The sequence below is a fragment of the Falco naumanni genome, chromosome 10, assembly GCF_017639655.2.
Source record: "Falco naumanni isolate bFalNau1 chromosome 10, bFalNau1.pat, whole genome shotgun sequence".
NCBI classification, from domain to species: Eukaryota; Metazoa; Chordata; class Aves; order Falconiformes; family Falconidae; genus Falco; species Falco naumanni.
The window spans coordinates 33,201,215-33,215,140 of NC_054063.1; the positions used below are offsets into that span (position 1 = coordinate 33,201,215).

Below are 13,926 nucleotides of genomic sequence, written 5' to 3' on the forward strand. Positions count from 1 at the left end.
AACACCTCAGGAGTGCCAGGAGCTGGCAGTTTCTGACTGATGGCTGCACCTCTGATCTCACAGGAGCTGCAGTCCCATCCATGAGCCATGAACAGAGCCTGCGGCATCGTTTATGTTCCAAGATGAAAACTAGCCGATTTGCTTGAAAGGAGCTAGTTTTCATATCTCTGTTTTCAGGGATATTTGCAGCATTAATACAGCATAGTTGAGTAGTGTGGGGGAAATCTGTGGGTCAAATTCTGCCCCGTGCTGGCAGCGCACAGCCCACGCTGTCACCAGCTGTATCAGCATGAGCATGAAGGCAGGCTTTAGGTCTGAACGGCAGAATTAGGCTTGCATTGGTTTTGTGTTGGATGGAGATTTCCCCCCAGCTTTTAGATTACATTATTGCTGGCAATTACTCCAACTGAAATGTGATGTTTTGATATTATTCCCCCTCAACAAGGGATCATGGTTTATTTTCAGTGAATGGCAGTTTCTTGGTCACTTCTCATCATGGCTCTGTGTTCTTCCAGAGTAGTTCTTGGGCTTCAGAAAGTGATTTCCACCCAGGAATGCCAGGGCCTGCTTGGCTTATCAGTGCCTTTGTGGTTTTGTCTGGTTCCAAACCTTCCTATATAACTGCAGCTATAGCCCGTGTATCTGAGCCTTTGGTCATCCTCAGGGTGACACAGGATATGGCAGCTATTGCTTTAATAGCAGGATAGGGGTGGAATGACAGTGTTTTCCTCTCTGTAGCAGGAGGACCTCATTTAATAGGAGCATAATTTTCTGCTGGTGTACATTCCTGTGCTTGCAGTTGCATGCAATTACTCACAGGCCTGAAAAGAGCCACAGTAACTGGCTGTGGTGAGAAAAAGACAGATGGAAACAAAAGAAATTCCTGGTAGTGGGGTGGTTCTTCAGGAAAAAAAAAAAAAAAGAAAGAAAAAAAAGGGAGAAAAAAAAAAAGAAATTACTTTGGCTGTAGATGTTTGCAAAATCCCATGTCAAACTGTCACAAAGGGAGATTCCTTGGTGTAACTTCCCTGATGCTAGAGGAGCACACATGGTATTGTCCCTCCACTCCTACAGGCAGTTTCAAAAGAGCCTCAAGGAAATTTCAGCGGGATGTGAAAATCTTTCCTTTGGAAATCACGGCTTGTATGGTATCTGTTCTGTCGCATGATGCTCAGCCTCATTTCTATTTTTAAAAAGCCACAGTGGGAATAGCATGGGTAAACCTTGGGTAACTCTTTGAAACTCTAGGCCCTTGGTGATCTTAGCAGGTGAGCCGAGATAAATCGAGCGGCTCCGACAGGCATGGGGCACGTGCTCTTTAAGGAGCACGCTGGACTGCTGGAGTAGTAGAGGCGGGTGGCAGAAAGTACCCTTTGATATAATGATAAAACGTCCCCTCTCAAACCTCAGGGAGCCCCCTCTCCTAATATTATTCTTTCTTCGTTTTCAATTCAAACCAAAAGTGAAAACAGAAAGAAAATAACTCTTTTCTCTCCTTGCTCGCTTCCCCCCCCTTCCTCTCCTGCTGCTGCGACGGCAATGGGAGGGGAAGAGAAAAGGGGCTAGAGCCACTTAGATCGGTTTCATGCACAGGAGAAGTAAGACAGGAATTATTTTTCTTGTTAGCCTTTTTGTAAGAAGACAGACAACCCTTTCAGCCCAAATACAATATTGTAATTGCTCATATTCAACTGACAGAGGTTCCCAGATGAGCTCCACTGAGGCGTCATTTACTAATCTGTCATGTTCTATAGCACCCGGCACAGAGCGCTGTAAAAGTGTCTTCTTCTCTTTAAGTTATTTATATTGTTGGCTGAAAGCGCTTTGCTTGTACAAACTAGAAACTATTAGATTAGACCAGCGGAGACAGCCAGAGGCAATCTTTTTAACAAAGTGAGTGGGATTCAAAGTAGGGTTGGAAAGCAAATATTATTTCACTGGAAGTCTATTAGAGGTAGTTCCCTGGATAACAAATAAGTGCTTTGTTAGCTTAGCTTGAAGAAATGCACCGGTCAGGTTGGCAGCAGCTGGGTCTAATGGTAAACTATGTGATAGCAGATGATAATTCTGTGATCAGTGCATCATGCAAGCCAATTTTGCTCTCCCTTCCTTCACAGCCTGCCACATCCCTGGGTTTACTTATTTAAAGTGCATGTCAGAACTTAGCAGCTGGGGATAACTCCATTTGTTTTAAAACTTCTCATCATAACACACACGCACACGCATAAAAAGAAAAAGTATGTAAATTCAGCCTATCAGAAAGCAAATATTATTCTCACCGAGGCAGGCTAAAAGGTTGTCCGTGTTGGAGTGCTTCAGTGAAAGTGGAAGCTGGGCTCAAACCAAGTTTTAGACAGAGCTCATCATGACAAACAGGAACTCAGAGTCTCTAAGTATTAGGTCAGATTAAAGCATATCTGTTAAAATATGCAAAGCAAGTCATAGTCACTATTAGGTTCTAATTCTGGCAAATATCGTTTTCATTCAACCCCGAGACAGTTGCTTTCAACAGTGGATAACATGATATTGCTTTGGTAGAGGACAAAATGTCTCTGTGCCGTAAATCCATATGAGAGTGATTCCTAAAAGCAGAAACATGTCTGTATAACACCTTGGGATCTATTTCTTTCTATAAGAGGTGCTCCATCCATGTAAGAGGTTGTCTTTATTTATTATTAATAACCGCTTGCATGCTTGGAAATTCCCTTTTTGGAGCTTCCAGGCTGAGGGATTAAAAATCAAAAGTTTCCTTTGTAGCAGGGTGGATAAAAGTCAGTCAAACCATGAGACGGAGAAAGTGTTAATGAGCAGATGATGGGTTTTTGCAAAGCAAAAGCCTGGTTGTTTCTGACTTGTGGTCTGGAGGGCTAGAGACACCAGAAGGCTTCCCAAAAGGCCATTACTCAACTCAGTTCCTTGTATTCACATGTGAAACTGGCTCTGGGCTGGATGCAACAGGAATCCTGGGATACCCAAAGGAGTCAGGCCCATGTCTTGCTCTATTGCACCCAAAAGAACTGGATTTCCCCTTGGGAAATGCATGGCATAACCTGTTAGGGGGGATGGCAGGGGGTTGTCTGCTCCATGTAGTTGCTAGAGCAATTGGACTTGGTGGTGGGCACTGCACTCTGCCCCTTTTCTAAAAGGAACCGTAGTGCCACCCAGGACTATGCGTGGTCTTTACCCAACAATTACATTTTCAAACTCCGACCACCTTCAACATATATATCCCAGAGGCAGATTCATCCCCAGGGTGAATGTAAACCTGCTCCCTACACGCTCTCCACATCCAGCCAGCCCTCCCCATCCCAGTGGGCTGCAGGATCACTAATCATTTAATCCTTGTTTGCTCCACAGCTTGTCTTTGGCTCGCTGTGTCTGACTGGTACTTGGGACTGACAACACAAATCTGTGCTGGAAATCTGTAAGCTGGCAACTCTGCAGTAAGAGAACAGGTAACATGGGTACATCGAAGCTAAGGCTTCGTTCATGCAGGCAAGCTGCTGAACAGAGAAATCTCCACTTACCTCGTCTTAAAAAGCCAGCTATAAGTATGCTTTTACCATCACCCTTCAACGTCTCACTAAGACTTTTTACTCAACCTCCAAAACTTATGCAAGTTGACAATTAGCTGGACCCCATCCCAAAGCAGACAATAACTTAATCAGAGAAGAAAGTGCAGAACTTGCCCAGCCTGCTCCCACTCCAGCACTGTTACATGTGGGTTTTTGGAGAATCATTTTACTTTCCTAGCTCTGCTTTAAAACTTCGAGGAAGTTTGCCCTTTTGCCCTCCTCCCTCCTTATACTCCAAAGCCAGAGGGGAAAAAAATAAGAGAGCGACCCTTGAAGAGGACACTTGCTTTTTGTTTTCTGGTGAAGGGGCGATAAGGAGAAAGAGTGAGAAGTTTTGTAGGTGCAAAATGCAGTGGGAAATGCAGTTCAGAGTTACCTATGAGTTGTGCAGGTGAAAACCACCATCCACTCATTAATACTCTTAAGTGAGTTAAAAGCTAGGGATTCCCAGGGACACACCTGGGTTTTACCTTGCCAAAGGAGTGGGAAGAAACAAGGTCCCCTCCCAAGCCCAAATCTCTCCTACGCAGTGGCATAGCCCCAATTCCTCTGTCTGCCAAAGATCCTAAGTGTGCATCCCTTCCATTCACTATTCACCTCTAATAGCGCTGCTCCCTGCTAATGATGGGTTAGCCTTTCTGTTGCTGGAAGCAGGCGGCTAAACTGCAGCTCCCTTTGATCATCCCTCTCCACTCTTCCCGCAGGGCCATATTTTCCTTAGGGAGAAGGGGGCGAGGGTGCAGCCATGTCACCAACTCCCTCTGGAACAAGCCAGGCAAGTCTTTTATCTGCAGGGAGGTTTCACTCCATTTAGGAGGATTAAGGCTTCTCCAGTTTGACTAGAAGGCCTTGCCTGCTGATAAAAATTAATTTCAATTGCTTAGCACACCTGGCTCAATGCACCGTAAGTAGCTGCTTAAATGTATGTATGTTAAAAGCTCACTATTAACTGGTTTGGTGCTGGCAAACCCACAGCAAATGGAAGCAAATGGAAGGGAGCATGGGGACATGGGAATGAAAGTCCCTATTTCTTTTCCTCCTCTGTTGATGGAGATTTTTTTCATTCTCTACGAAGCATCAAATTCCACCTCTTTCTCCGTAAGAGGGTGACAGTTATGACAAATTTCTTTACAGGCAATGAGAGATCAGGGGCCAGAAAAGGGATTTTATTCTTGGATTTGTCTGCACTGACAAAGAGTCACCAAGTGTGGTTGGGTTTTTGCAATCACTCTTGCTCCTAGTTCGGCTCCTTTGCAGGTTATTGGTGGATCTGTTACACAGGAAAAGCATAAGACAATCCAGGTGATCTGCAGGGACATGGAAAGAACATGCCCAGGAGACAAACATGTGCCCTGGAAAACTAAATGCCTGCTGGGCCAACCCTCAGCTGGTAGAAATGGTTGTATGTCCACAGCAGTAAACACAGGTGGATGTAGGCTGGTGGGATTTGATCCTCTACTCACTTTTTTTTCAGTTCAGAGTACATCAAAGGTTTCCTTTTTCTGTGTACCAGGGGATCGATCCCCAACCCCCTGATCACAGGGCTGCGATCCTGTGGGGCACTTCCAGTACACCTGGGCGGGCTTGTGGCTGGAGTAGGGCTGTGGGCAGCAGCTCCGCGTGCCTCGCCACAGGGGCCGGCCAGCCAGGGCCATATGCCATGCTGTCACCAGGCTGTCACCTGTCACCAGGCTGTACTGAGCCAACGGGACCGGGAAGTACCTCCCCAGCTCCCAGCACAAGAGCCTGGTGGAGACAGTAACGCTTGCCCTTGTGCTTCCAGTAAGAGAGCATCTTTAGCATTTTGCTGATGTACGGACTTACACAAGAGGTGGATTCCTGGGTTTTGTTTCTTTCCTGTTTTCTCATTGCCTTTCCCATTTTTGTAAGTGTAACTCATGATTTCAGAAGCTGGACGTTTCTGTAGGGGCAAGGTGGGGTTAATAATTTGGTTTAACTAGTGCATGTGTTTCATCGGCAGATGCTTACAGCAGAATGGGAATCTAAAGGCATCTGTCCAGGCTGGCAAAAGAAATTTTGTCACATTAATATATTTTTTTTTTCATTAGTTAGTTTGGTTTTGTTTTGTTTTCAGCAGCTCTTTTCCTTCCTAGAGCTGACTTACTCTCTTCAGATCAGTCATAGGCAGGCTGTAATGATCTTAATGCAGCTCTCTTCTGTGCAAGCCAGAGGCCGAGTTTGGTGATATATTGCAATCTTTATTGCCCTGTTACTCCTATTGTCTCAAGTGCTTCTCCAGATCGATGGTGAAATTCCTCTGCTTTAGTGGCCGTAAGCTGGGAGGCCGCTCATTCACCAGATGTGTGATAAGCTGAAGTGTCACAGGTTGGGCTTACGAACGCTCAGCCTGCAAAGGATGTCACACAGATCCATTCTGCAAAACTCTCGGCCAGGGAAGAGTGGAGTGAATTCCTGCTAGTGTCACACAACTCCCCTACTCGTTAATTCTGTTTGGAATTAGTTCTTCCAAGCAGATCTGGATGCTCTCCTCACCATCAGGCTGTCACAACTATAATATGATAAAATTATGGAATAGAAATAATTCACATGTAAAGTCAGAGCTAGGTCTATTCAGGAGAATAAGGACTTCAGTGAGAAGTAGTAAGGATGCTCACAGGAATATGAGTTTGGATGTTTCTTTTCCAGATCTTTATACTAAAGCTCTGAGATTACGGGGTCTGAAAAGTTAGGCCATTTGGTGTGTCGTGAGATTTTAAGCTTGAAACCCTTTCTAGTGCTTTTGCATATAATATCTCCTCTGTACAAATACAACTTTTACTAGCTGTTTCTCCTCAAACCTCAAGTTTGAGTTCACCCATTTAATTTCCAACCCTCCCACCTATGCAGTTGACGCTAATTCAAACCACTTCCAGCCATTGCTTAGCTCCACCACCACCACATCCACAGCACAGTCCCATTCTCTGCCTTCTCCTGGGCTTCTTTGCATCTCTTCCCAAGCTTGAAACACAATTGCAATAGCATCTCCTTCTTTATCATCCTAAATTCACAGGCAAGAGAACAATTGCTGACTCCCTCACCCCTAACTAGATTTGGCATTGAAAGGATGGGAGTGGAATGAGAAGGGAAGTGATTGATCCAATGTCCATAGAAGAGAAGGAACGTAGAGCATCTGCTCTTCCTTCCCTCCTGACCCCAGGAAAAATATCATCTAGACTCCTGAGGGGATCTTTTCCCTGAAAAATAGTGAAATAGAATCTACATTTTCCATTGAGAAACTTTCAACAACAATAAAAATTGCTGTAACTCCCAACAACTGCAGCCATAGCTGTATAATACTGGATGTGTTGAGGATCTATCTAAATTAGTAGGGTTTAGGAGGTTTTCCTGGTGACTTTGTCATGAGGATGAGGATTTGCTAAATTTTAGCGTGGGCTTTGTGTTATTCGCCCTTTGAAAATGTATTTCTAGTCTGGACACTTTTCTAGCCAGGATTTCCAGCATAGAAAAATGTTATTCCAGAATCCAAAGAAGGCAGCAACTGCTCAGCAAAGAGGTGGCAAAAGAGGTTTGGACAGCCTAAGATGTAAAAGAAGAAAAATAATAATTAATAATGTAAAAACTTTCACTTCAAAGGAAGAAACTAAGGGCATAAACACAAAACTAAAGCAAGGAATATAACTGTTCGGCCAGAAATGTGAGGAAGTCAGATCCATCGAGACTGGCCCCATAAAGCCCCAGGATAGAGAGCCTTATGAATAACCCTGAAGTAACTTGTCTATACGTTGTTTCCTTGTTTTAAAGCTGTGTTGCACGTGCACTGTGGGGTACCAGGAGGAACAGGCCCGAGAGGTTATTAGAAGCAAGATGCAAAGAGACTGATGGGCTGGAAAAACAGTCCCCTATAGGAACAAATCTAAGTGCCAGTATATACGAGAGACCGCAGTAGATTGAATGACGTTGTGTGTGTTGGGAGAGCTTCAATTACTTAATTAAGGAAACGATGATACCGAGAGCGGTTTGAAGAGAAAAGCTCTCTCATTTGGATTCATTTCACTTTATATCTTTTTGGTGAAAGATGGAAATAAAAACGGAAGCAGACATGAAATTTAATAATGTTATTGCTAGAAACTAAAATGGAAAAAATACTGGGAATGAATTAAAGTCGAGGCATAAAACGCTAAAAAAGGAAAGAGAAAAATGGTCAGGCAGAACCTAAATAATTCATTTATTTCCAGCAGTGGAAGAGTATTAAAAAACAAGGTACAGTGATTACAGCAGGCGACTGGGAGTTGGGACTCTTGAATTTTATTTCTTTTCCTTAACATATGTCATTCCGTAAGTCAGTCTTTCCATGCTCCAGTGTACCCAATACTTCTTTGTATGACAGTAATGTAGTTGGACTTAATTTGCTGATGCCCTGTAGGTGTAAATTGTTATGAATTGGCAGAAATCACTTGAGATTTAAGGATGAAGTTATCTTTCCATTAGGAGCTTGGCTACCAAAACAAGTTCTCCATTGTACTCCCCCGAAGAAAATGGAGCTCCCACTGAAATTTCCCATTTCATATCTCAGCCTGGGTAGAATTCTCCCCTGTGAAGTGATACTTTTAATAGAATATCTCCCTCCAACTCCCTGGTGTGAGCATTGCTTCTGGGTAAGCAGTGTGAATTGCCTCTCTCCTGTTCATAAAGTTGAATCAAAGCTTCACTTAAGTCTATTATTATTATACTTTCCCTTGCAGGACTCAATATCATCTCACATCTGAAGACTGTGGGCAATCACAGATGTGCTGACGATACGTACTCTCTACTTGGCTCTTCCAAACAGACCTGCGGCTGGTTCCTGACACTTGGACAAGAGGAGGATTAGTTGCCTCTTTGCTGGACAACTCTGGCACCTGCCAGCAGAGGCTGACAGTGGTCCGCACACAACCCTTGGAGAAGCAAGTGTTACATCTAGGTGAGTCTAGATGCTTGCATACGTTTAAAACATGGCATTTGCCATCACTCTGTGAATTGCTTTCCTACATGCATTTTTGGAAGATGCTTGTTTCCCCTCTGGCTGGTTTATCTTTTTAAATAAGACATCCTTTCTGAGCAGAGAATTTATGCCCACCAAACCTGCAAAAGCACATTGCTACATGTTCAAGTCAGTTCAGCTCTCACATGCAAGGAAGGTATTCCAAAGCAAAAACTTCCAGATTGTTTATATCCGTTGTAGGCTGGCACGGTACTGATGTTGCTCCTGCACATCAGAGAAGCCATATGAGAATTTGGTTGTCCATGATGGTGCAGATAATCTGTTATCAAAAGCGACTGCACATTCAGATAGAAGTGGCCTGTGGCTCATCTGTTTTGCCAACCTCAGTTGCTGCATCTGGATTTGAATTGCTAAAATCAGCACAAATGTTATTGTTGAAAGCCACAGAGTGTGGTTTATGTCAATGATAGAGAAACCTCGGAAAGTTTGGAGGTTTCCAGTCAGCACCCAAAAGTTTGGATATTTCTCCAGCTGTAGCCAAACAACTGAAATACTACTGTTCCAAAAAGTTCAAGTAGTAAACTCTGGAGAGCAAGTTGTTTCACAAGATTTCTGAAATTTATGGTTTCAGTCTGAGGACAGAAATGTTGCAAGATCACCCCTTTGCTTGATATCTCTTTGTTGCCTCCCTTAATTACTTTTATGAATATTATCACCTCATCTGAGAATCCTGTGATGTTAATGGGGCTACACTGTGGCAGGTTCTATCCAACCCTACAAACGCAACCCTTCTCAAAAAAAGTTTCCAATCTAGACAAATACAACACCTTAAAGAGCAGGAAATGAAGTAACATTGCTCCAGCCTCGCAGGGAGGTGAGACAACTTGCCTAAGGTCCTGATGAGATTCGTGACAGAGCCAGGGACTGACGCAGACCTTCTGAGCTGCCAACCAGCCCATTATTGATAAAACTCCTCATTTTCTCTTTCTGCCAGTGAAGAAGCATGAGTACGGATGCTGAGAGTCAGTTACCAGAAGAAATAATTGCCTGTGAGATTTTCAAACTTCAGAACAAATCCCGTTTTATTTTTGAACAGCAGTTAAGGTCATTTCCAAATTGGTATGAATGGAGTTGACTATCCCTGATTCAGAATAGCGAACATCAGCAAAGCACTGGCAATTAACCAATTTGTTAACAACTGCTCTGCTGGAGTGAGTCTGGGGCAACTGTGCAGGAAGGGAAAGAAGGCAGTTCACTGTAAATTTTACTGAACATTTCAGCACTGAATCTGATAAATGGTTTCTGAAGGATTTTTCTGAAGTACCTTGGACTCCAAGGAGAGAAAACATTTCTCAGCCCAGATGCTGTGAGCCAGAGTATCCTACCTGCAACACCAGATGTCGAAGGATAAGGATAAAGGGGAGTTGTGGTTCCAATAGAGAAATACAAAATCCAGCCTCACTGGGCTGGTCTTTGCAAGAATTATATTTCAGATATTAAGCTGGGACAAAAATACTGCAATTTCTGGTTGCAGGAAAGGAGGTAAAAGAGTGTCAGACGCTCATTTTTAGACACTAGGTATCAGAATTACAAGGTCTGCATCCCCAGATCATTATCAAAATCAGCACTGAGGTCATTAACTCCTATATACAGTACATAGGTATTGCTGACTGCTCAGCTGAGCACCCTCTGGAAATACATCATAAGTGTCTGGTCATGAACAGTTAGGTGAGTTTTGGTGAATTTGGAACACACAGAAATGTACTCTTTTATTTTAATGGTTTGAAATATGTACCCTTTCAGTCCTTATAGACACAGACCCCACTGCTGGCAAATAAAATTTATTTTTATGCCCTCCTCTAAGGAGGCCCTTTCGTTTCAGCGGGTCTGCTTTCAAACTGATGATACTTCTCAGCAGCAGAAATCTAAAGCTGTTGGCTTAAACCACTGTTGCTCCTTATCTTTCCATGTGAAACTTTTACTTTGGCATAAGAGCTCTTATTTCTAGCTTGAATAAGACAACTGAACTTAAAAAAAAAAATCTTTTGAAATAGAAATTAAACCAGACTATCCATATGGATAATGCTATAGCTATAGCAGCAGAAGTTTTAATTCTACGATTAGAGATTAGAACAGAAGTTTTCCTTAGTAAGGATATAAACTATGCACTCACATCTCTAAGAATCAGTAGCCAGATAAAACTCCAGTTACTCATTGCACTAAAAAAAACCACAACCCCGCTTCTTTCTAATATCTCAGTAGAAGGACGACTGTGAAGGGGTGTTTTTTTCCTGTCTCCCTGAGTTGATGCTGTTTTGTCAAGCCCTAGTTTTACTGAAAATGTTGCAGTTAAGCTCTGCAGCCGCCTGCAGCCAGCCTGATTCATTTTGTTTCCTTCCGGTTCATATGCAGCCCCAAATACCCAGGAAAAGTCTCAGGGCCTTGCATTTGATCCTTCACTTGTCAGTCACAAATCAAATTTATTAATCTGGATTTAGAACAATTTAGGTGCAGTTTTCTCTCTAGTTCAGTAATAATTATGAAAAAAAAAATTGCTTTGCCTGATGGCTATGTGTGTGTGTACATAAATACATGTGTGCAATTATAAAGAATTATTCATGTTTCTTTGTATTTGCCATATACTTTTACTTCAGGTAAGTGTTTATGGCCCATTAAAATGGAGCAATTCCAAAATTTCCTAAGCATGATGAGCGGTACCATTAATACGTGTATGCCGTTGCCAATTACTACATGAATAACAATATCCTGAATGCCATATGCCTTCATTAAAAGGTGAGCTTGGGAATATTCTCCGTTTCTGCTTTCTCTGCGTTTCTTGAGTAGACTCCAGCCTCGTGGTAGTCAGCAGCAGCAAGCAGTGGGGAGCTGCAGTTTTAATAACAAATTGTGACTAGTTGCTACTGGCTGCAAAGCAGCTCCCACCGAAGCGCAGAGCCCTCGAGGTTGCAGGAGAGCACACGATATTCCATTTCCTCGGCGGCCTTCTGAGGGAGATGCACCGAAGCCTAAGCAGACCCTTTGCTGTGGGAGATATTACCCGCAGCTGAAACTGGGGACAGGGTTCTCTCATTTGCACCAACCTGCCCATTTACAGCAGGCGATATCGTCATTAAGAGCTGAGAGTGGGAGGAGGGGGAAGGAGGCCACAAGCCCCCCCCGCTACTCTTTTCAGAGAGCATTATAACTAGCTGTGTCTCAGAGATGAACTTGCTATGAACACGCAGCCTTGTAGTCAATGACAGCAACGCTCAAAAAGACTTGAATAACAGTTTTACAGCCTTTACTGGTAATCACATACACTTAGTTATTATGTCAATGCAAATTATCATCATTTATTATTTATACAAGATGAGATTTTCCAAAGTGCCAAGGACAGACAAGCACCCAGCTCCCTCCAAAAGCCAGTGTGGGAATTAGGTACCTGGATCTACCTGTGCCTCCGGGATCTACCTGTGCCTCCAGTGCCCACAAACAGCTTGGTGCATCTGGTGGGCTTGGCTTGTTTATTGAATTATCTGTAAGATTTATTTCTGTGGGATTTACTCTGATTTTCGGAATCTGGGTCCCCAGACAAACAAATTCTCTATTCAGTTCAACTAGGCACTCCAACATATTTTGTTTGCATTAGTTACACTCTGTTGCATTAGTAATGTCCCATCATATCATATTAGTAGTCTGCTTTGCTAATACAGGGAAAGTCGTTCACGCAGTACAAAGTCTACTTGTGTTAGCAGTTGTTTTCCTTTGTATTACATTGTAGACAGAGGCATTGAGCTCTGGGGGGGAATTTCTTCAATACCTCGGGTTAGATTTGTCCAACGGGATAAAAGGAAGACATTTTGTTTCGCTTAAATCTGAACAGGGAAAATATAAGTACTTTGTTTTCTTTCTTCTATCTTTACGAAGGCAAAGAGATTGTTCGAGTGATTTTGTGTTACTAAAAGGAGTTCAGCTGGCTGAGATTTTTAAATGTGGGCATTTCAACTACTTTTGCTTTTTGAAAAAAATCCCCCAAACCCAAAATGGAAGAACAGTGTTTATAGGACACCAAAAGGTTTGTTCCTTCTCCTTCTCCCAACACCATTCCCAACCCTGCCCACTGCTGAGCTGATGTAGCTCTGACTGACAGCGATGAAAGGAAGACTCCTCAGTCCCTGGGAAATAATGCCACCATGTTTTAGCATGTTTACAGAAAATTGAATCCAGCTTAAATCAATGTGGAGACTGAGCTTGAAACTGCTTTTTTGCACTACTTCTAATATGGGGTCTAGGGATTCCTGTTTTATTGTGCATGTATGTGTCAGACATGTCCACAAGGACCAGAACAAAACTGAGTTCATTTGTTATTTATGGTCTGATCTCAGAACCACTGGGACAATTGCACAGGTCCGTGACCCAAGCCTAAAAGCATCATTTGAAGCTCCATAATTGAGCATTTGAATACACTTTCCACCAAACTGGGTGAGACCAAGCTAACCCACTGTATTGTTGTTGAGCTATTCTGCAAGAGGAACCAAGCAAGAAAATAGTTATTAATTTATTAAGCATGCAGTCATAGTAAAGGCCAATCCAGCATCACAGTTCCACTGAGCTCTAACATACATTAAAACCTGAGATGGGAGGAAGGGGAAAATGTGTTTATATGTGGTGAGAAAAAGGAATATGGTCTTATCTGGGGAACCATCCTTCAACTGTTACTCAAAAAGCAGGATCAGAACCCTTCCCCCTCCTCCATGACTATACACAATATTCCCTCTAGCCCAAGATAACATTAAGAAGCACGATGCATTTAATGGCATATAGCTTAGACACTTGTCATGTCTCCCAGAGCAAACCTTATTGCCAGACAATCACTTCTCTTATACACCACAATATTTTTTTTTGATGTTTTAATAGACTAATGAGAGTGAGAGGAACACCAGGCACACTTCTGTGTCAGATGTGACATGTGCTCTGTGCAAGCACATACTCCAAGAGACTCCTAGTCGCAGTGCAAAGCATCCCAAATGGATCCTGATAGGTTTTCATAACTACAAACCTATCACGGGCATGTAACATTAAAAAGTGTTTCAGGAGTTATTAGAACTATCTTTGCATCTCTCCTGACTAGTTTTAGTGCCTCAGGTGATATGTACAGTTGCTGATGATGGTTACTGTTTACTGCACGACACTGCCTGAAATATAGTTGTGAATCAGTGCTCGATGGAGTAACAGAACAGAAAGATGGCCCCTGGCCAAGCGGTGTCCAAAGCCACGAGCAGCACAAGTCAGACACTGTATGCTGATCTCTCTCAAATATTTGGCCTTTAAAAAAAGGAAGACTTTTCTAAACCTGACCCTATGACCAGGTATGCGTTAATCGAAGAG

At 42.9% G+C, this 13,926-nt stretch overlaps 1 long non-coding RNA gene across 1 annotated transcript in view; it reads left to right on the forward strand.

Moving 5' to 3' along the window:
- The window catches only part of LOC121094864, a 35,049-nt gene extending 24,418 nt beyond the window's left edge, over positions 1 to 10,631 (forward strand). Inside the window, exons 2-3 of the long non-coding RNA XR_005829951.1 lie at positions 8,300 to 8,517; positions 9,533 to 10,631. This is a non-coding gene — a long non-coding RNA (uncharacterized LOC121094864). The remainder of the gene's footprint in view (positions 1 to 8,299; positions 8,518 to 9,532) is intronic.
- The last annotated feature ends 3,295 nt before the right edge of the window (positions 10,632 to 13,926 follow it).